This window comes from Panthera uncia, assembly GCF_023721935.1.
Source record: "Panthera uncia isolate 11264 chromosome A3 unlocalized genomic scaffold, Puncia_PCG_1.0 HiC_scaffold_11, whole genome shotgun sequence".
In the NCBI taxonomy this organism is placed as follows: Eukaryota; Metazoa; Chordata; class Mammalia; order Carnivora; family Felidae; genus Panthera; species Panthera uncia.
Genome location: NW_026057578.1, coordinates 30,581,253 through 30,602,862, shown reverse-complemented (window position 1 = coordinate 30,602,862; position 21,610 = coordinate 30,581,253). Strand labels below are relative to the sequence as shown.

At 42.0% G+C, this 21,610-nt stretch overlaps 1 protein-coding gene across 3 annotated transcripts in view; it reads left to right on the top strand.

Annotated features, from left to right (window-relative positions):
• Window positions 1-21,610, top strand: part of SLC23A2 (solute carrier family 23 member 2) — a 133,783-nt gene that overhangs the window by 27,453 nt on the left and 84,720 nt on the right. For 2 of the 3 annotated variants that reach the window (XM_049651097.1, XM_049651095.1), the window contains one exon: window positions 11,185-11,248. The exons of the other annotated variant lie outside the window; for it this stretch is intronic. The gene's annotated coding sequence lies outside the window, so the exon portion shown is untranslated. The remainder of the gene's footprint in view (window positions 1-11,184; window positions 11,249-21,610) is intronic. 3 annotated transcript variants of the gene reach the window in all.

The window sequence follows — 21,610 nt, the reverse complement described above, 5'->3', positions numbered from 1 at the left end:
TTTATTTTCATTTTTTTTTTTTTTTTTTTTTAACGTTTATTTATTTTTGGGACAGAGAGAGACAGATCATGAACGGGGGAGGGGCAGAGAGAGAGGGAGACACAGAATCGGAAGCAGGCTCCAGGCTCTGAGCCATCAGCCCAGAGCCCGACGCGGGGCTCGAACTCACGAACCGCGAGATCGTGACCTGAGCCGAAGTCGGACGCTCAACCGACTGAGCCACCCAGGCGCCCCTATTTTCATTTTCTAATAGAAAGTCCATACTTGCTCTTAAAGGGAAATTCCAAGAATTTAGGAAGAGCCTTGGTCTCACCACCTAATGACACCACCGTGAACATTTGTGGATTTCTTCCACTTTTTGTTTTCTATGTGAAGTTGTTAGTTTTTTTTTCTTTTTTTCTTTTTTTAATGTTTATTTTTGAGAGAGAGAGTGCAAGCGGGGAGGGGCAGAGAGAGAGGGAGACACAGAATCAAAGCAGGCTCTAGGCTCTGAGCCATCAGCACAGAGCCTGACTTGGGGCTCGAATTCACAAACTGTGAGATCATGACCTGAGCTGAAGTCGGATGCTTAACCAGCTGAGCCACTCAAGCGCCCCAAGTTGTTGTCTTAAGCTGTCATCAAATTGTATGTAATACGTTTTTTTTTTTTCAATTTATATTTATTTAAATCCAAGTTAGTTAACATATAGTGTAATAATGGTTTCAGGAATAGAATTTAGTGATTTGTCACTTACATATAACACCCAGTGCTCATCCCAGCAAGTGCCCTCCTTAAGGCCCGTTGCCCGTTTAGCCCATCCCCCTCACCTAACACCCCTCCAGTAACCCTCAGTTTGTTGTCTGTATTTAAGAATCTCTTAGGGTTAGCCTCCCTCTCTGTTCTTATGTTTCCTTCCCTTCCCCTATGTTCATCTGTTGTTTCCTAAATTCCACATATGAATGAAATCATATGATGTTTGCCTTTCTCTGACTGACTTGTTTTGCTTAGCGTAATACACTCTAGTTCCATCGGCATTGTTGCAAATGGCAAGATTTCATTCTTTTTCATCACCAAGTAGTATTCTATTGTATATATACACCACATTTTCTTTATCCATTCGTCAGTTGATGGGCATTGGGGCTCTTTCCATAGTTTGGCTATTGTTGATAGTGCTGCTATAAACATTGGGGTGCATGTGCCCGTTCGAATCAGTGTTTTTGTATCCTTTGGATAAATACCTAGTAGTGCAATTGCTGGGTTGTAGGCTAGTTTTATTTTTAATTTTTTGAGGAACCTCCTTACTGTTTTCCAGAGTGGCTGCACCAGTTTGCATTGCCAACAGTGCAAGAGGGTTCCCTTTTCTCCACATCCTTGTCAACACCTGTTGTTTCCTGAGTTGTTCATTTTAGCCATTCTGACAGGTGTGAGGTGGTATCTCATCGTGGTTTTAATTTGTATCTCCCTGATGATCAGTGATGTTGAGCATCTTTTCATGTGTCTGTTAGCCATCTGGATGTCTTCTTTGAAAAAAGTGTCTGTTCATGTTTTTTGCCCATTTCTTCACTAAATTATTTGTATTTTGGGTGTTGAGTTTGGTAAGTTCTTTTTAGATTTTGGATAGTAACCCTTTATCCTATATGTCATTTGCAAATGTCTTCTCCCATTCAGTAGGTTGCCTTCTAATTTTGTTGATTGTTTCCTTTGCTGTGCAGAAGGCTTTTATCTTTAATTTTTTTTCCACATTATTTTTGAGAGAGAAAGAGAGCAAGCGTGAGTAGGGGAGGGGCAGAGAGAGAGAGGGAGACACAGAATCCAGAGCAGCTCCAGGCTTTGAGCTATCAGTACAGATCCTGAGGCGGGGCTCAAACCCACAAGCTGTGAGATCATGAACTGAGCCAAAGTTGGACGCTGAACCGACTGATCCACCCAGGCGCCTCCAGAAGCCTTATATCTTGAAGTGCCAGTAGTTCATTATTGCTTTTGTTCTCTTGCCTCTGGAGACATGTGTAGTAAGAAATTGCTGCGGCCAGGGTCGAAGAGATTGTTGCCTGTTTTCTCCTCTAGAGTTTTGATGGTTTCCTGTCTTACATTTAGGTCTTTCATCCATTTTGAATTTATTTTTGTGTATGGTTAAGAAAGTGGTCCAGTTTCATTCTTCTGCATGGTGCCGTCCAGTTTTCTCAGCACCATTTGCTGAAGAGATTGTTTTTTTTCCGTTGGATAGTCTTTCCTGCTTTGTTGAAGATTGGTTGGTTATATATTTGTGGGTTCATTTCTGGGTTTTCTCTTCTGTTCCATTGGTCTTTTTTTTTTTTTTTTAATAATTTTTTAAAAGTTTATATGTTTTGAGAGACAGCATGAGTGAGGAGGCAGCAAGAGAGAGGAAGACAGAGAATCCCAAGCAAGTTCTGCACTGTCAGTGCAGAGGCCAATGTGGGGCTTGAACCCATGAAACTGTGAGATCATGACCTGAGCTGAACCCAAGAGTCGGACACTTAACCAGCTGAGCCACTCAGGTGCCCCTCTACATGTCTGTTTTTGTGCCAGTACCATACTGTCTTGATGATTACAGCTTTTATAGCTTGAAGTCTGGAATTGTGATGCCTCTAGTTTTGGTTTTCGTTTTCAACATTATTTTGGCTCTTTGGGGCCTTTTTATAATACTTTCTTAAAAGTAATATTTATTACCACAAGGGAGGTGAGGTGAATATCTCTGGGAATACCTGCAGAATACATGGTCTCCCAGCTCTCAGAGTTTCTGTTAACCATCTTTATATTTCAATTCACACATCTCTTTCTCTCCTCTGTTTGTGCACAGAGCTTTTTTCCTCAAATCTCTCGTCTTTGGTGGGCACTTGTCAGATGTACATGCCACCCCCAGCTCAAATTTAGCATGTCCAGACCTCGTTCGTTACTTACCTTGTCGAGCCCATTTCCTTACTTATTTAAAGGAGACAAACTTGTTCTTTTTCTAGAGGTCCTCTTTGACACCCGATCTTTGATTTTTTTTTTTTTTCTCTTTTAAATCACTCACTCTATCCGTCCCTTTTTGTCATCCCTTTTGTCACCCCAGTTGCCAAGATCCTTATACTTGGATTAACACAGTAGCTTCTTGACCTTCCATCTTGAGATTTTTCTAGTGGTGGACTCTCTCTCCTCACCTGCCCAGAAACTGATGTCTCATTAAAACCATGTTGCATTTACATTGGACTTTTGAGACTCCTTTGACCCTGCAAGTTGTTTTCGTCCTCCACCTCCCATTGTGAGCTATGGTTAAGCTGTTTTCATGGCCTCGAGACTTGCAGTACTCCTGCCTGCCTTGGTCTCCAAGGTGGCCTTCCACTCAGGACTTTCCTGCTGACCCCAAATCCCATTTCCACAAATTCATTTCTGACCATTTCAGGCTCTATTGAGCTGTTTTCTCCGAGTGCTCATGCACAGTTTGGGAAATATCTATCATGTCTCTATGATTGACTCGTTGTCCCAATCTGTCCACTGAGATGGCAGATGGCTTCACATATAATACATTTCCATCTCAGTGCTGAGACTTTTGGCAGTTCAGGAAACTAGCCAAATGGTTGATTTATCCTTTTCTTTTTCAGTACAGATCCTAAATATTCAGTTTACTAAACTGAGAAAAGAGAGGGTTTGCTAGTTAGTACCTTTCATCTTTGTTCTCAAGAGCATACACTTGTCTGGGCATTCATAGCCAAGAACACCAGCTCTGCCCAGCGCCTGGAGCCTGCAGACCCCATACCCAGTTCTGCTTCAGGCACGTTTTAGAAGTTGATCCATAGATGTGGAAGGACTCGGATAGAAACTGGATTAAAAACTTTCAGCCGTGAGGAGAAATCTCTGTTTTATTAGTGGGTGATTTCTGAGAGTCTCTGTCTGGTAATTTTGGTTTACAGACTGTGTGCTATTGACGTCAATGTCCCACTTTCTCGTAACTAAACATGTTATATAAAATGCTGCATTGTTTATAGTTTGATCGGTAGCAACAAGAGAATTAAATATTTACTGGGAAAAGTGGGTACTTTCAAAAACCTATGTAAACACTGATGATGATCACAGAGCTTGCATAAGAAGGTAAGGAAGGAAGATGGTTTCTATGAAACCGTTACTATGAAGGGGTTCCAAGCGCATTAGAACAGCTCTGGCCTTTTCAGTGGGCTTTGTTTTAAAATCAATGTGTTAGTGTTGGATTACTACCAGCTGTTGATAAATTGCCTAAGTCCTTTGCTGCCTTTCTGTTTGGTATGGAAAAATCTCATCAATAACTTTGTCCCATTCCTTTTAATGATAATTTTTTTTTCATAAATGTATTTTATTTTAGTTTTGCCATACAAAACTAGAGCTTGGCAATTCAATAGTTACAAAGCCCCTCTGGATTTGAGCCCCATGGATAGACCCTGTTAGCTTTATTTAGGTTTCTTGTGCTAGTTCTGAGCTTCTAGGGGAGAGCCCCCAGGTCCCCTTATGACCTTTTAGCTCCTGCTTGTTGTTAGCATGTGGATTTCTGCTTTCGCCTTTCTCACATCTGGCTCCCTCCCTCCTTCTGGTGCTGTGAGTGTGAGAAATTAGGTTATGGCACCTGCTCCCCTCCATCAGAGGGCAGGCTACAGAACTGGTGGTGGAGCATAGTACTACAGCGTTCTGATGTTTGGGCTAAGATACGTGGCCTTGCCTGTGTTGTGTGCATGTGTGCTTGTAAAATCAGTATCACAACATACTCTCTGGATGGAAGTCTGGTCATGATTACCATGGTTGTGTACTCTGCAGTAACTTTTTTCTCTTTTCCTGGTATCCACTTTCTTTAGACCGGTACTGTTCTATACAATTATAATGGGAGTCACATATGTGATTTTTCTAGTAGCTTTAGTAAACAAAGTAAAAAGGCATAGGTAATATTAATTTTAGTAATAGGTTTTATAACTTAATATATTAAAAAATTATCGTTTCACATAATATAAAATTATTAGTAAGATGTGCTTTTTTTCCCCATAGTAAGTCTTTGGAGTTTGATGTGTATTTTATACTTAACAGCACATCTCAGTTGGGCTGCCCACGGTTCAAGTGCTTAGTAGTCCCATGGGGCTGGTGCTCTTGGGTTGGGTGGCTCAAGGCCCACATTGTTTTTATGTACATTAAGTAGTGTTTTCAACTTTTAAGCTTTTGGATTTTTGGGTATTTCATAACAACCACTTGTATTCACGGGCTGTGTAATAGCATATACTCATCATCAAACGATGCTTTTTTCAGCTTCCCTTTCTCATTTTTTTCCCTGTCAAATTGAGAGGTTTCCCATTGCCTGGAAAATGGTTCTGAACCGGTTCAATTAATTTGCTTGATAAGGCAGTATTTTCTAGATGTTATTTCATTTATTCCCTGGCTTGAGAAGAAAAAAAAATTTTTTTTAATGTATTTAAAATTTACATATATGTATACAGATTTTTTAAACTAGTTTTCTCTTTTACCCAAGAATCACAAATGTTTTATAGCTTATGATTTTAGATATAATATTAGATTATGATTTTAATAAGTTAATGTTTATGCTTATATACATAAAAATATTAAATATAAATTTTGCATTATATATAAATGTAATTTTAGGTTATAATACATTGAAGTTTAGGGCCCAATGAATAGTTCTCATTTCTTTTTTTAAATTTTTAAATTTTTTAAGTTTATTTCTTTCTTTATTTTGAGAGAGAGAGCATGAGCAGAAGAGGGGCAGAGAGAATTTCTGCACTCACAGTGAGGAGCCCCCATGTGGGGCTTGAACCCACCAACTGTGAGATCATGACCTGAGTGGAAATCAAGAGTTGGATGCTCAACAGACTGAGCCACCCTGGCATCCCTCTTCTTCTTTTTTTTTTTTTAATTAACTTTTTAATTTTAATTCCAGTGTAGTTACCATATAGTGTTATATTAGTTTCAGGTGTATAGCATAGTGGTTCAATAATTCTGTTCCCTTTTTTAGGGTCCAGTGAATATTACTCAGTGCTCCCCTTTTTTAGGGTCCAGTGAATATTTCTCATTTCTTTTAAAATGAAGAATTTTACCTAGAAACATGTGAAGAAGTGCAGTACAGTACTGTCTTTAGATGACAACAGCCTTTGGAAGTAGCTGAAGAGAATACAGGGCTGTGAGGAAATACAGGAAAATCAGGAGTCCTCCACTCTGAAAGTTTGCAGAAGGTTGGAGTGCCTCCCTTCTGACCACACCTTTTGGTTTCTTTAGTTACTCAGCTGCTGTCAATAAGTCCTTGGAAATGAGGGGCTAAGCATCTCATTACAAGGATTTGAGTGCCTTAATTTCACCTAGTTTGTCTTGCCTGCATATTTATTTTAGTACTGTCCTTAGGCAGTGATTTAAGGTTTAAAAATGAAAATAGGGGTTCCTGGCTGGCTTTGTCGATAGAGCATACGATTCTTTTTTTTTTTTTTTTTTTTTTTTATTTTTTTTTTTCAACGTTTTTTTTTTTTTTTTGGGAGCATGAGCGAGGGAGGGGCAGAGAGAGAGGGAGACACAGAATCGGAAACAGGCTCCAGGCTCCGAGCCATCAGTCCAGAGCCTGACGCGGGGCTCGAACTCACGGACCGCGAGATCGTGACCTGGCTGAAGTCGGACGCTTAACCGACTGCGCCACCCAGGCGCCCCAGATAGAGCATACGATTCTTGATCTTGGGGTTGTTGAGTTCGATCACCACGTTAACTGTAGAGATTACTTTAAAAAACGAAATCTTTAAAATGATACACACACTGTAGAAAAAGAAAAAATCAAAAAAGAGCAAAAAGTCATCCTATCATCTGGAGGTAATCACAAAATCACCAAACACTGGTGTTTTTCCTGTTTTCCATGTGTGTATGTACACACTGTAATGGAAGTGTTCAGTGTGTTTTGTAACCCGCCTTTTCCTCCTTTCAGGGACACGCTCAACACATTATCTTTCATGTCGGTGGGTACTTCTGTTACCAGAATTTTAAGCCCCCACAATATTCTAAGAATGTATCCATAATTTAACCAACCAGTTTAGACATTAGTATTTTCCCCTCCAGTTCTGGATTGTTCTGTGTACTCTTTTAGGTGAACGTTCTCATAATGAAAAATTGAGCCTATTTTAATTATTTTGTTAAATTCCTTATGAATAGAATTATTGGGTCAAAGGCTGTGTGTATTTTTAGAGCTTTTGATGTTGTTAAATGACCATCTAGAAATGTTAAGCCAATTATTCCCACCAGCAGTTAATGCAAGTGCCTGCCTATTGAAGGGATGTTAAGCAATTATTCAGTAGTGTTAGGATTTTTTGAATGATTTACAAGCAGTAGATTCTGATTTTATGTATGCTCTTTTATATTTCCATATTTTTTATAAGAAAGCTTATACATGATTATATTCCTGTCAGCAATACAGTGAGAATCACATTAAATGAAAAAATAAAAAGCAAATTTTGACAGTATTTGGAATTCTTACAGTCAAGCAGACTACTTTTAAAAAAATTTTTATTTTATTTATGTTTTTAGTTTAGTTTTTTTTTTTTTTTTGAGAGAGAGAGGGTGAGAGTGAGTGAGGAGGGGACAGAGGGATAGAGCGGGGGGAGAGAATCCCAAGCAGGATCCACACTGTTAGCACAGAGCCTGTTGGGGGGCTCAGACTCACACACCATGAGATCATGACCTGAGCTGAAATCAAGAGTTAGACTCTTGGGGCGCCTGGGTGGCTCAGTCGGTTGAGTGTCTGACTTCAGCTCAGGTCATGATCTCACGGCTTGTGGGTTCGGGCCCCGCGTTGGGCTCTGTGCTGACAGCTCGGACCCTGGAGCCTGCTTCAGATTCTGTGTCTCCCTCTCTCTCTGCGCCCCCACCCCCCACTCGTGCTCTGTCTCTCTCTCTCTCTCTCAAAAATAAATAAACATTAAAAAAATAAATTAAAAAAAAAAAAGAGACTCTTAAGTGACTGAGCCGCCCAGGTGCCCCCAAGCAGACTATTTTTAAGTGTGTGTGGTTAAGGTTTTCTGAAGCCCAGTTTACCAGAGAACCAGAAGCCTTCCTGACTCGGTGGCTCTCTGGATAAATTTTAGATGTATCCTTTATTCTCTGAAGTTGTATTTTTTGTTAGCCAAAGCTTAGGAACCAAGTAGATTAAGAAAAATGTGGATTTCTCATTGAGTGAGCCCAAGAAGAGCGTACATTTGAATGACGAGGGATACTTGGTATGAATTGTGGTTGTTGCTTTGGAGGGGATGGCAAAGCAAAGTGTGTGATTTGATTTTGATTTTGAGGTGTCTGGGAAGGATTTTCTGAGGAATTGGTGATTTTACCAGAGATCTCAAATGTGAGTAGGAATTCCCTGGATGTGCCCTCTTTCCAGATGGAGAGAACAGCGGACGGTGACCTCCAGCCTTCATCTTTACAAAGCCTGCCATTTTCAAGGCCACACCAGTCTGTGGCCCCGCCCTCCCCTTACCTTTGCCATCTACCAACTTCTTAACCGTTCCTAATGTTCCTTGAGAATGTTGCCTCCTGGCTTGCTCCTTTTCTTTCTGCTGTGTCTTCTAACATTGTCTCTGTGTTGTTGGCTCCTCCCACCTCCAATCCAAACCTCACCCTCCCTTCACAGGATCTTTTTTGGAACTTTTATTTCCAGTTACTTCCGCTTTCCTGGGCCTTGTCCTCTCCCAGATGACACGTGTGGAATCTTGAGCTTGAGAGCATCTTCTCTGCACACATCCTGTCCTTCCCTAGGTCTCTCTCATTCTCATCTCCTAGTTCTTGATCCTCAGGCACTCCGGTGCTCTCTGGCTTCCACTTCCCTTCCTCACCCTTTTTACCTGCTGCGGACTCCTCAGGGAGTCATGTGACTGTCCTCTTGCTGACATCTTGGTTTCCTCACTGAATTGTCTGGGTGACTTCCCAGCCTTCCTCAGTGGCACAGTCCTGCTGTTGTAACTTCTCTGTGTTGTTGTTTTGTTTTGTTTTGTTTTGTCCGTCATGCTCTGCTGGAGAGAAAACAGGTATCAGAGTGACTTTTTCTATCACCCATGTCCAAGTTCTGGGCTCAGCCAGACCCTTGACTGTTGTTGTTGTTCCTTATGTCATCTGTTCACTCCTCTAGTTTCATCCTCCACCTGTCCTCTCCACCAGGACTTCTGCTTCTTAGTTCATTAAGAAGTCCTCAGATAAATGATCCCCTCAGCTTCCTGCCCTCCTACCTCCTCGAGTATTGAGAAATAGTAACTATCTGAATATATCTCTGCCCACTTTATTCCATTTCCAGAGGAAATGAGGCAATCCCACTGATGGTCTGTGTGGAGCTGTTGTAACAGATTCTAAGTTTTCCTGCTGTGGTCACAGGAGAACTGCTTCCTGTTCCCTGGTTTATGGGGATAGGTTTGTGTTTTCACAGAAGGTAGGGTCTTAGAAGTGGCGTGACCCTTGGAGAGGAGCAGGTTAAATGACCTCTTGAGATGATGGAGCTCAAATGTGGCCCAGTCAGGAGTCTGGAATCTCCATTGCCTCTTCAGTGGCCTTGCCTGATTGTAAATGAAAATCCCCCTAAGGGGGAGGTGGGATTGGAGGTGATGAGGACATCAGATGTGTTTGTAATTAAAGAAAAATAGATAATGGATATACATGGAACAAAATTTAAGAGGTACTGAGGACAGTCAAGGAAATTAAGTCTCCCTCCTTGTCTGATTGCCTCTCCCTTCTCAGCAGGCAACTACTTGTACCAGTTTTTATGCGTCTGTTTTGTGTATCCTTTAAGAGTTTGATTTTTTTTACATTTGAAATTTCACAATTAAAAAGCAAAGAATGAACACTCATATGCCAGATACTCAGATTTAATAAATCTAAACATGCTGTTTTTGCTTTAGGCCTTCCTTCCTTTCTTCCTTCCTTTTAAAGAAAATAAAACATTTTAGATACTCTGTATTCTTTACTGGTGTCCTCTCCTTCCCTTCTCTCCCAGAGGTAACCCTGCATCGATATTTTCACTTTTGAATTACATGTTTATATACCCATAAACCCACATCACATACAGTATTGACTACATGATTTAAAACCTTAAGTAAGCAATCTCATGTGATACGTGTTCTGTAGTCTGCTCATTCAGGAATGTTTTCAAGGCATGCTGACCTGAGTAGCTAGATAGAGTTCATTTTAACTGCTCTTTTTAAATTCTGTTTAAGTAGCAGAACTTAACTTTTATATTCTGTTGATGTATTGGTTATGTACTGTTAAAAACAGGGTCAAGATGCTGAGAAGTGACATTGCCGGATCATAGTGCACACACCTCTTCAACCTGCTAGCTGCCACCAAATTGTTTTGCCAAGTGTTTGAACCAATTTACATTTCTGGCAAGAGAGTGGGAAAATTTCCTGTTTATCCCCAGTCTTCCCAACAGTTGGTATTATTAAACTCTTTTGTACTGGCCTTATCTGATGGGTGTGGGATGACCTCTCATTAGCAGGGATATGCCACATTGGTTTATCCATTCACTGGCTAAAGGTGAATGATTCCAGGTTTGGGCTACCATAAATAAAGCCATCATAAACATTTATGTGCACGTTTTGGATCGAGCAGAAGTTTACATTTACATAATGAACAGGAGTAACATTACTGGGTCATAGGGTAAATGTGTCTTTTAACCTTATAAGGAATGGCCAAACTTTTTCCAAAGTGGTTGTGCCATTTTATGTACTGACCAGGACAGTATGGGAGTCCCAAATGCTCTGTGTCCTGATCAGAACTTGGTGTATCGTCTCAGCAGTTTTCATTTTTGTTTTCTCCGTTCTGATAAGTGTGTCCTATATATTTTTAACCCAAATAATTAAATTGTAAAAACTGGCTATTTTAAAATGACTTAAAGTAATTGATTTTTGCCCTTCTTGCTCTTTGACACCCCCCCCCCCCCCCCCCCCCGCATTCAAAATCCGAGCGTTGTGTTAGGAGAACCCAACAGTGATAAGAGGTAGTAGGGTGGAGTGGAGCATTTGCAGGCTTCTGATAGGAAATTTGGTCAGGGTAGTTTTCTTGCTGCTTTCAGCAAAGTTCTCTTAAGTTATGGGCTCTTTGATTTACCGGCTGGACTTTTTAGTTTTATTTCTGGAAAATATGTATTAAAACTTTACAGTGAAGAGCGTGGAGTCCCTATTTTAATGACCTCACCCACCTACTTGTGATTTTTTCCCTTTCTCCAGGCGTTGAATAAGATTTGAGAATGCTTGTTCCATTACAAAAAACGGAAGTGCAGAAACCACAGAGGTAGGTCAACACCCTTCTTTTATAGAGCAAAACACGTGAGACCCACTAGTTAATGACTCTCCTGCACATATGCCACTGTGCTTAGTCTGCAGTGTGGGCTTCTGGACTCCCAGTGAAGTGCTTTCTCCCGCTAATCCTTGTGTTCTGCATGGTGCTGACTAGGCCGTGCTGTGATGTGAATCTTGGGTTTGGAGGATGCAGTCTTTATAATGGATTTACTTTGAGAGCCGGAGAAACTTGATTTTACTTTCAGTGCTGGAGTTCTGGCATGTGCTGTCAGTACACATTCTGAGTCATGCTTTGAGACCATGAACAAGTAGCCTTTAAATGTCAGAGAAGCCAAGCCCATTTATTGAAGTCTTTGATAGTCAAGGTGAACAGTCAATTTACTCATCTCACCCAGATGTTTACCCTTGATCATGAAGCTACCGTTTGAAGGAAAATAACATTCATCTAGGTTTGAAATGTGTACTGATCCATTTCCTTTTGAAAATTTAGTAACTGGGGTTAATTCTAAAATGTGTTGTTTTGCCACATTGTGTCTGTGCCTACGTTTTTTTTTTTTTTAAAGAGTATAGTTTTGGTAATTCTAATATTACCACATATGAAATAGAAGCTTTTTTTCTGTCACGTAACCTGGCTCCTTTTTTTCTTATTGCTTCACCGTTGCTAGCATACTGACTTAGTAACATGGCTCAAGATGGTTCTTGCGGCTAGCGGGAAGGAGAGGACGTACTTCCATGCACATCCCATTGGCCAGAACATAGTCCTGTGGTCACATCTAGCTGCAGGGGAAGCCGGGAGATGTTGCCTGAATTTTGTTGGTTGTGTCCCCAGCTTAAAATCAAGGGGTTTTGAAATAATAAATTGAGTGAGAGAGGACTCTTGTTGGAGACGCCTGGTGGTCTCTGACACTTCTGATGAAATACAGACATTGCACATAGAACAATGCATAGTTGGAAGTAAGTTGTATATAAAATGTATTTTAATTCTGTTTAGCTTTCTGTATGTTTGAAATTTTCCGGAAGTTTATTGAGGCCGTTTTGTATTTTCCAATTTACTTTACCAAGTGCCAGTTGAATGTTGTAACACTAGGGGGTGCTGTAAGTCAGCGCCTTTGCTCTTCGTGTTTCCAGAATTATTTCCCCACCCCAAGTTGGCTCATTACAGAATCAGAGTAGTTTCTGTCCAGTTGATAATCCTAAACTTTCTCTGTTGTTTTACTCCATTTTTCAACATTAAAATGTCAGTATATAACATTTATTTGGAAAAGCAGAAATAACCACCCAGATATAAGGATGTTTTCTCAAAACAGTTCAGATTTTGTCCTTAAAAGGAAAACATAAACCAGAGATTACATTAATCAAATATTTTCAAATGCATAATGATTTCTGAAGAGTTCAACATTTTTTTCAGTATTTGTTTTAAGGTTAGCCTTTTAGTTGCTTTGCATATTTTTTTGGTCCTAGATTTACTACACTTACAGGCACTAAGATTTGAACTACTTCTGATTTGTCCCTTAATAATGGGAGGGACATAAAACTTAAAAAATCAGGGGAATGTAAAGAAGAAATACTCAGAATCTTGCTTTACAGAATCGACTAAAGTAATCGTTGTATTGCCACCTCCTTTGCTAGTAAGTATACTTGTGCGTGCATGTATATGATACTTTACAAGGTGAGTAAATCATGAGTTAATGCTAGTGTTAACTAGATGTTTTTTCTGTGTTCATTTTTTAAACCAATTTTATTTTTTATTTTTATTTTGAGAGGGGGGAGAGGGAGCGCATGCGCAGAAACAGAGAAGGGTCAGGGAGAGAGAGAGTCTTAAGTAGGCTCCTTGCTTTCAGTGCAGAGCCTGACATGGGGCTCAATCTCAAAAACCATGAGATCATGACCTGAGCCAACATCCAGAGTCAGATGCTTAGCTTAACCTACTGAGCCACCCAGGAGCCCATTCTGTGTTTATTTTGTAATGACCTACCTTTCTGAAGTATTTTATTCTAGGTTTTTAAACTCATTTTCTGAGTTAGACTCATTACCTATAAATCATTACTTTGTCTTTCCATTTCTAGTATTAGAACTTTTTTTTTTAAGTTTATTATTATGAGAGAGTGCACAAGCGCACAAGAGTTGGGAGAGGGCAGAGGGAGAGAGAGAGAATCCCAAGCAGGCTCCATGCTGTCAGCCAGAGCCCAACTGGGGGAGGGGGAGCTCGATCTCACAAACTGTGAGATTGTGACCTGAGCCAAACTCAAGAGTAGGACGCTTAACCTACTGAGCCACCCCGGCGCCTCTCCAGTGTTAGAACTTTTAAAACCTTTTTTCATATTGTAGGAATTAGGACAGACTTCTATAGTGGAGGCTATCAGACTCCATCTGTTTCTGGCTTTAATGGGTACCACTTGGGGTTTTTCGGAGTGAGTATCACTGGCTGTTGGCATGAGATAGGGATTCTTTTGGAGGACTTGTTTTCTTCTGTGTCGAATGTGCTAAGAGTTATTTGAAAATTGATGATGTTTTATCCAGAGCCTTTTTGGTTTTCATTGGTCTTATAGGCTTTCTTCTTTCTACCTGTTGATGTGAGTTGTGATACTAGGTTTTTTTCCTTTTCGTTGTTAAGTTGGAGATCAAGATGGTACTAGATTTCTAAAATGGTTCACCAGTCTTTTTCTCCTTTTCCAGTGCTCTGCAGCTGAGTAGCATAGGAAGTGACTATTCCTTAGTGCTTGGAGACATTTGCCTGGGAAGCTAATTGGGCCTGTGTATTTTTGAGTGGAAGGTTTCTATCTGCTTTGGCCTTGGGAGGTGTGTTCAAGACCCTTCTTGGATGTATTTATCAAATTTTTTTTTTCTTATTTTCTAGCTAATTTTTCTTTCTCTAATTTCTTACGCTTTGTGTATGATATTTTATTGCTTATTCTTCCTTTTCGTAAGGGTGTGCTTACAGTTTCAGCTTCACCTTTGACCCAACAGTTATTTTGGAGAAAGGTTGAAAATTTTGAAGTTGTTAGACTTTGTTGGTTAATAATTCTTTTGATCTCTTTGGGCATTATCCTCAGGCAGTGAGGAAAAAATAAATGCTCCTTTTTGTGGGGGTTGAACTTTTCGTTTGCGATGATGGTCAGTTTTCACAAATGCTCTTTAGCCAATGAAATTAGGTTCTGTTTTCTGTGGGGTGCACAGTCTGGTACCTATCATATTTGCTTTATTCATTTTATTGGTCAGGTTTTCTAATTGATAAGAAAACTCACATGGAGATGCAGCCTGTGCCCCTGTCCCTCCACCCTCTTGCACCCATCTTCTTGGAGACAGGTGTGTTTATGAACCTTTTTTATGTCCATGAAGTAATGTTTGGAAATAAAAACTGACATGATGCTTCATTTGTGAATTTTTTACTTTTTACCAATGTGAAGTTTGCCCCATTTATTACTTTTCCCACATTTATTACTTCCTAGCATGATTTCATTGTGTCTGTTACTTAAAAAATCACGAGGCAGCATTACTGTTGCTTTACTTGTGTGTCACTTTAAGGTATATTGTTGGGTGTTGGTGTTTATTTTCTGGTGCATCTGAGAATAGGTTGAATTTAACTCATTTACAGTTTGGTTTGTGTTTTAGTCTGTAATGTTTCAAATTTTAATGTGGTTTCCTTTAACACACACACACACACACACACACACACACACACACACACACCCCAAACCCCAAAAAACCCACCCCTGTTTCTCCAGTAGTTGTCGCTAAGATCTAATGGTGTTTTAAAACTCCTGCCTGTTTGCAAGATGGGGTTCAGCATGATTTTACTGCCTGTCTTCAGTCTTTATTAATGTAATCTTGCTTGATCTGCTTTATTGTTATTACATTTTTCATATCACCTAGCATATGCTTAGAGAATAATTTGACATTGCATTCAGTCTTATAATTAGGTTTATCTTCATTATTTAGTTTTGCCCTGACCTTGACGGTTGGGGTTGGCATACATGATTAGCAGCCCTGTGTATTAGTGGCCTCCCTGGATTTTGCCTCTTACGTGGTTGGAATAATAAACCTCAACCTCTCAGCCTCCCCCTACCCCCTTTTTCTTAGCCTGCACATATCTGAGGTTGCACTTTTTGGTTTTCCTACATTAAGGGCAGCTTGTGTGGGTATAAAATTCTTTGGGGAAACCTTTTCCTCGGTTCTCTGTCTTCACTTTCTGTTGCCTTCTGGCATTTTCATGCTGCCTTGGAAAATCCTGGGGCTCGTCTTTATCATTGCTATTAAGTAAACCAAATATTTTCTCCTTCTCTCTGGATGTTTCTACACCTTTTTCTTCCTGTAGCTAAATTATTTTGCCAGGATGTGACCAAGTATAGGTTTTTTGTCTCTGATTTTGCATGAATTTGGTGTGCCTTTGTGATCTCTGTACTCAGATTTTTCTCAATCTCAGAGTAGATGGTTTTTATTCTGTATCTTTTTAATATTTTCTATCCCATTGGTTCTTTATAAAAAAAGTTTTATCGAGATGGAATTCACACACGACAAAGTTCTCCCCTTTAGCACATACAGTTCAGTGGCCTCCAGTGAATCAGACTTGCATAACCATCACTTTCAAGTTTGGAACATTTTCTTCATCCCATAAAGAAATCTCAAACTCATTAACAGTCCCTCCCCATTCTTGTCCCCCACCTCCACCCCAGCCCCAGGCAACCACTAACCTACTTTCTGTCTCTCGAGATTTGCCCTGTCTGGACATTTCATGTATACGGGAGCCCTACAACATGACTGGCTTCTTTGTTCTCTTTAAGTCTAGTCAAGGAGCATAGGTTGTTCATGTCTTGGTTTTGCTCTTTGCTTTTGTCCCTCTGTGGTTCTCATCTGTGGACTGTTAACTGCCTTTCTGGACTTCTCCTTGTCTGCCCATGTTTCTTTAGCTTGTCCTCCACCCATTAGTTTTCTGCTACTTCCTCCAGTTTTCACTTGTGTTTGTCGCTTCTTTAACACCCCCAGCTTGTCATCTTTTGGTTTTGTTCCCCTTTTTTTTAAAAAAAAAAAATAACAACTGTTTTGTTTTTTTTTAATTCTTCACTCTTTTGTTCCAAATTGAAATTTTCTTTTGGTTCCTGCAGTTTAACCTTTTTGAGGTGAGAATCTTCATAGAACATCCCAAGGACAGTTCTTGTGTTCAGGGTACAGGGACTGGATTATTTTTTCCGTAGGCTATATACTGGGTCTTCTCTCCTGGTTCACTTTGGAGCGAGGGGCCTTCTGGTCTCCCTGGGCCTGTCACCCCGATGCTTTGGGTGTGTCACGTGTGACCTGTGCTCTGGCGACCTGTGGGGGTGAGTCTCCTGCTCCTGGACACTGCAAGCTCTTGGCTCCCAACCTCCTCCTCAGCTTCTACTGTGGCCTCTCCTCCAGTCAACTGGCATCTTTCTCTTGTGCCCACCACGGACTTCCCTAAGATCGTTCATGGATGAGTCACTCTCAGGCTGCTCTCTAGGTTGTCCTGTCTCCTCCTTTGCCTTTATCACATCTTTCAAGATGTACTCTGCTGCTGGTGGATGCCCCTTCTGCCCGGCTGCTTCTCCTCTGAGCCTGTGGTCCCCGTGTGGTGTTGGGGAGATGGAGGTGGTAATTGCCCTCTCACGGCACATCCCCAGGGGCCCAGAGGCCCACCGCCCAGGCTTCTGGCAGGCCCTGGCCTGGAGTCAGGACCGGAAAGGACAAAGTCTGAGTACGGGTGTGACTCCTTCCGTCTTATGGGTACCAGAGGCACGTGCCTCTGTGTTTCTTCAGGCGCTTCGACTCTCCAGTGGGGCCTCTGCAGCTGGGACCTGCACAGCGGGTACCACACGCAGCCGGGCTCCAGCCCTTGGCTGTCCGTATTGCAGTTACTCGTTGCTTTTCCTATCATTGGAGTGAAGACATCATGCCTTGAAAATGTATTTTTAATCTTTGAAAGTCTTTGACCTTTGAAAACAATTGTTTTGGGGCTCCCAAGGGGGGAAATGAGAAATTACCAGGAAGCAAAATTAATCCCCCCCCTTTCATGGAGCTGAAAGCAGTGTGGGTGGACTTGTTCATCTGAACAGAGTGTTTGGAAAGATAGGTTTTAATTACCCTTGTTTGTATGGGTTTGAGAAATGTAATCCCAGCGACTGGTTGGTTTCCACAATAGAATATCCAGGTGCCACGTAGAAACCTGCTACAGACTGAGGGTAAGCAGGCCAAATTAGAAGTGTGCAGTAACCGTTCGTAACCAGGTGGTGGCTGTTGTGTAATACAGATGGATAGCATTTCTGACTAGGTGGTGTGGTTATACAATTTTGGCGAGCCTGTGTGGGTTATAAAAGCTGAAATTCCTTCGGTACCTGAAGCGTCTCAGGCTGAGCATTAGAACGGTCCCAGCCCAGCACAGATGCCAGCAGAGAGTTGGTGGGTGGGATGCTAATGAACGAATGTTTTTGTGGACAGGGTAAGATTTCCTTCTGCAGGTAAGACCATTTCTTGGTACGTGAACTCTGCTTTGGGGGAATTAGCGTCTGTGTCTGTGTCTCTGTCTGCGTGTGCATCTGGGGCTGCAGGGTCCGTTTCCGCACGCACGCATCTGTGACCATGTGCTCCCGTCCGTGGCTGTGTGTCTGGTTTTCCGAAGATACACAACTATGTCTGGCGTGTGTGTCTGTGGGCGGGTGAGGAGCCTGCAGCTCCAGCTTGCCCAGCTGTGTTACTAGAAAGTCTCCAGCCTGAGTTTCGCAGTGCCGTCTGACAATATTTAAATAACCGAACATTAGCATTTATACAACTCTTAGAAGGCAGTGCTCTTCATTAAACATGTGAGAAAGAGTGACCTTAGAACCCCATCTGCAACAGCTGAAATGTCAGATACGGTGTGTTTCAGGTGCTCGTTTACCTTGTCTGAGTGAGGTCCAGCCCCCAGCCATCCAAGGCTTTGTGTGCCTTTTATGTTTTCTTTTATGCAGAATTTTCGGGGTTCAAGGAAAACTAAGTACACAAACAAAAAGGAGTACAGACTAAACAAACTTCATGGAGAGCTGGAGTCTTTTATAGATGAATACATCAATTTTTTTAATCCTTTAAGGTTGGGGGATTATCAAAATGTTAGATTCAGACACTAAAAAAAAAAGCTGTACATCTGTAGCACAGGATTCTAAGTGGTTGCAGTCTCTGTATTGAATGGATATATATATTTTTTTTTATGAATTAGGAGGAATATGTTCCTTTGCAGAAAAAAACCTATATATGACATACTCCCAGGCATGAGATGTTTATTGACGGTCAGGGAAAAGGCTCCCATTTATTGAAGGTCAGGGGAAACCTATTATTTTGATCACTGTGTACTTGGGGTTTAACCTGGAGAAGAATTACAGCATCTCAGCCCCAGGTAATTGCAGTGCAGTTTAGGCAAACCCACATTCAGTCATCAGGTAGTCCATCAGTGTAGGTGAAATTTCAGAGTGCCCTTTTCCTTATCTTGGGAAAGTGTGTGAGGAGGAGACAGAAGTCTTGATAAAGCGGGGGTTGCGTGAGGAGAAAAAAGATAACTGCAGAAGAGATTTGCAGATGTAACGGACGGTAGGAAAGAAGCAGGTGGTGGAGGGGACTGAGTAAAGGTGCCAAAGTCCAGCAAAACCAAGCAGGTGTCATGGGCAGTTAGTTAGGAAAGGAGGGAAGGACGAGCTTGACCTCTGTCTGCAGGTGAGGGAAGGAAATCTGGCTTTGGCACTGGGGGCTGGAGGAACTGATAAGAACGTTCCAGAGAGGAATGGTGTAGTCTGAAGAGTAGTTCAGAGGGAGGGCTGATAAGTACATTGAGCTTGAGGCGATGGGGTGAAGGATTGTGGGAAATGCTTCTGCTAGCACCTGAGCCTTTCCCAGTCCAGGCAGCCGTGGCAAAGCAGTTGGAGGTGACTCTGTGCCTTCCGGAGGCTTCCCCTGCAGGAGGAGAGGGAGCACGAGTCCTCAGTTGTGCTGGAAAGGGAGGGTGGAGCCGGGGGCTGGAGCAGCACCGAGGCGGCCACAGGGTTAGCAGGGCACAGCCATCCCTAGAAGTCACCTTAGCACTCAAGTTTGTCTTTGTACTGGGAAAGGGGTGGTGGGGGAGCTGGCAGATGGCAAAGGTCCTTTGGAGGTGTGCTGGAGGAGGAAGCTTTTTCCCATTCCTGGATAGTAACTGGGAGGCTTTTCTTAGCTTCTTCCAAAATGACCTTTACACGTAACTGTCTGGGCCTCTGGCGGGTGCTCCTCTTCGGAGCCTCGTGCCGTTGGTGTCTAAGGATGCTGGAGCAGCTCTCATGCTCTCAGGATTGCTGTGCCTGCCACTTGCCCTTGGCTTTTGTCCAAGGGAAAATCAGCCTCTCTGCCTCTGTTTTCTGAGTTGTGAAACGGTGAGAATAATAGCCCTTCCGGTATTTTTGTAGGGGTTAAGTGAAATCCTGTTTGTATCTTGGATATAATAGGCAGTCAGTTAATTCTGAGCATGCTTTTATCTTGCTGTTAAAATTCCGTACAAAATTAGCTTCCCAGTGGCTCCTAAAACTACCGATTAATAATTTAAGGTAGTCTTTAAATAAAAAGAAAAAAACCCACTTGTACAAAATGATATGTTAAATCATATAGTAGAAGTAAACGCGATAAAACTTGATTTGGCTTGAGTTTTCTCAAATATACATTTATATTTTAATTCTGGCCTATATTTTAATTTACTCCATTACCTGTCCTCGCCTCACTTGTCCTGGGCACAGGATTTCCCTGAGTGAATCTGGAGGGCAGGGACAAGTTTTATTTCAGATGTATGACTTGCCTCTGGGAAAATGTTCAAGTTTTCCTTAAATATTTGAGTGCCTTTTATGTGGTGGGCACTGTATCCCTGTCCCTATCCCTGCCTGGTCAGGGAGCTAGACCTAGAAGTCATGTGCCATGGAAACATGGAAGGGGGGCAGCAAACCCAGGGATGCTTCTTGGAGGAGGAGGCTTCTTGAGCTCCGACCTGGGAACTGCAGGTCATTGTGGCCCATGTGGATGGTACCTGGGGTGGGAGAGGCATCGTTAGGATAATGAGGCTCAAGGTCTTGTCATAATTGTGTTTAAAGAAAGTTTAGGGAAGAAATTTCTGTTGGATGAGATCAACTGCAGAAGGTGTCTGCCAGCTACCACATTAGGTCAGAAGAACAAGGATCACTGATGAGTTTGTATTTTAAAGCCCCTACACCAGCAGAACATTAGCTGCTTTGACCTTTTACTGTACGCCCGCCTGACTCCCGTCTTCCCCTAACTGAGCAGTCGATGAGTCAGCGTCTTGCCCTCTGGATCCCATGACCGTCACTTTTCATGGCTCAGCCTGTGTGTAAACTGACATCAGCTTAAATCCAGTTCCCTCTCAGCCTGGATTTAAGAGCTCTCTTAGGATTTAGAGTTCAGTTTGGGTCTAGAGCCTTTTCTGTACTTGGGCCTCTCGGGCCCTGTCTCTAGAAGAGACGGAAGGGGTCTTCTGCAGGCACAGAGTGTTCTTTAACGTCTTCTGTTTCATTTTAGCAGTTGGGGGTTTTCACATTATGCTTCATAAAATACTTGTTTTCGAATAGGAATGATCTTCCCTTACCCTGTGGTGTTCCAGGAAGATCTGCCATGTCTTCCCAGGGGGCCTTGCGGCCGAGGCCCCCGACTCCATTTTCAGGGGACACCCAGGTAGTCCAGCAATATTTGCCCGAAGCCTTTTCTTCCGCCTTCAGAGCAGGGTTGTCACATGGGGGCACCTCATGGGCCCCAGGGGTGTAACCTCTCAAGGACTGTTCCTCCTGGAGTTCTCAGCAGGTTTCTGACATGGAACCTGGCAGCCGACTCTGGGCTCCCCTCCGGAAATCCAGGTTTTATCCGGCTTCTTTGAAACTTCTCCTCCTGAGACAAAAGTCTACAAACCGAGATGGTGACAGAAAGCTGTCACCAGCTCGTTGCGGGGATTGGAGATTTTCTTGATAGCAGCCATGGAGGTCGTTTGGTATAGGGCTCTGATAGATGCTGAAGAAGGGCCACTCGGAGGCTTTTGTTCTGGGCCGTCTCTTCCTATAGCAAGGATATAGTATGACACTTTAGCAGTGTCTTCATCTTGCACCACTTGGACAAATTATTTCTATGGGTATGTTACTTGAAGCCCAGAAAATAACCTGATTTAAATTGGGTACTTGGAATATGCTTTCTATGTCACTCGGCAGAGCATTAGTGACATCAGTGACTTTTAGGCTTCTGTATGTGTGTGTGTGTTGACTGAGCCACAGTAAAGTATTTTACCTTGAAACTAGACACCCTTGTCTCATGAGATGTGCTCTGAGGTTTTTTTGTTCTGCTAAATTTCATCGTC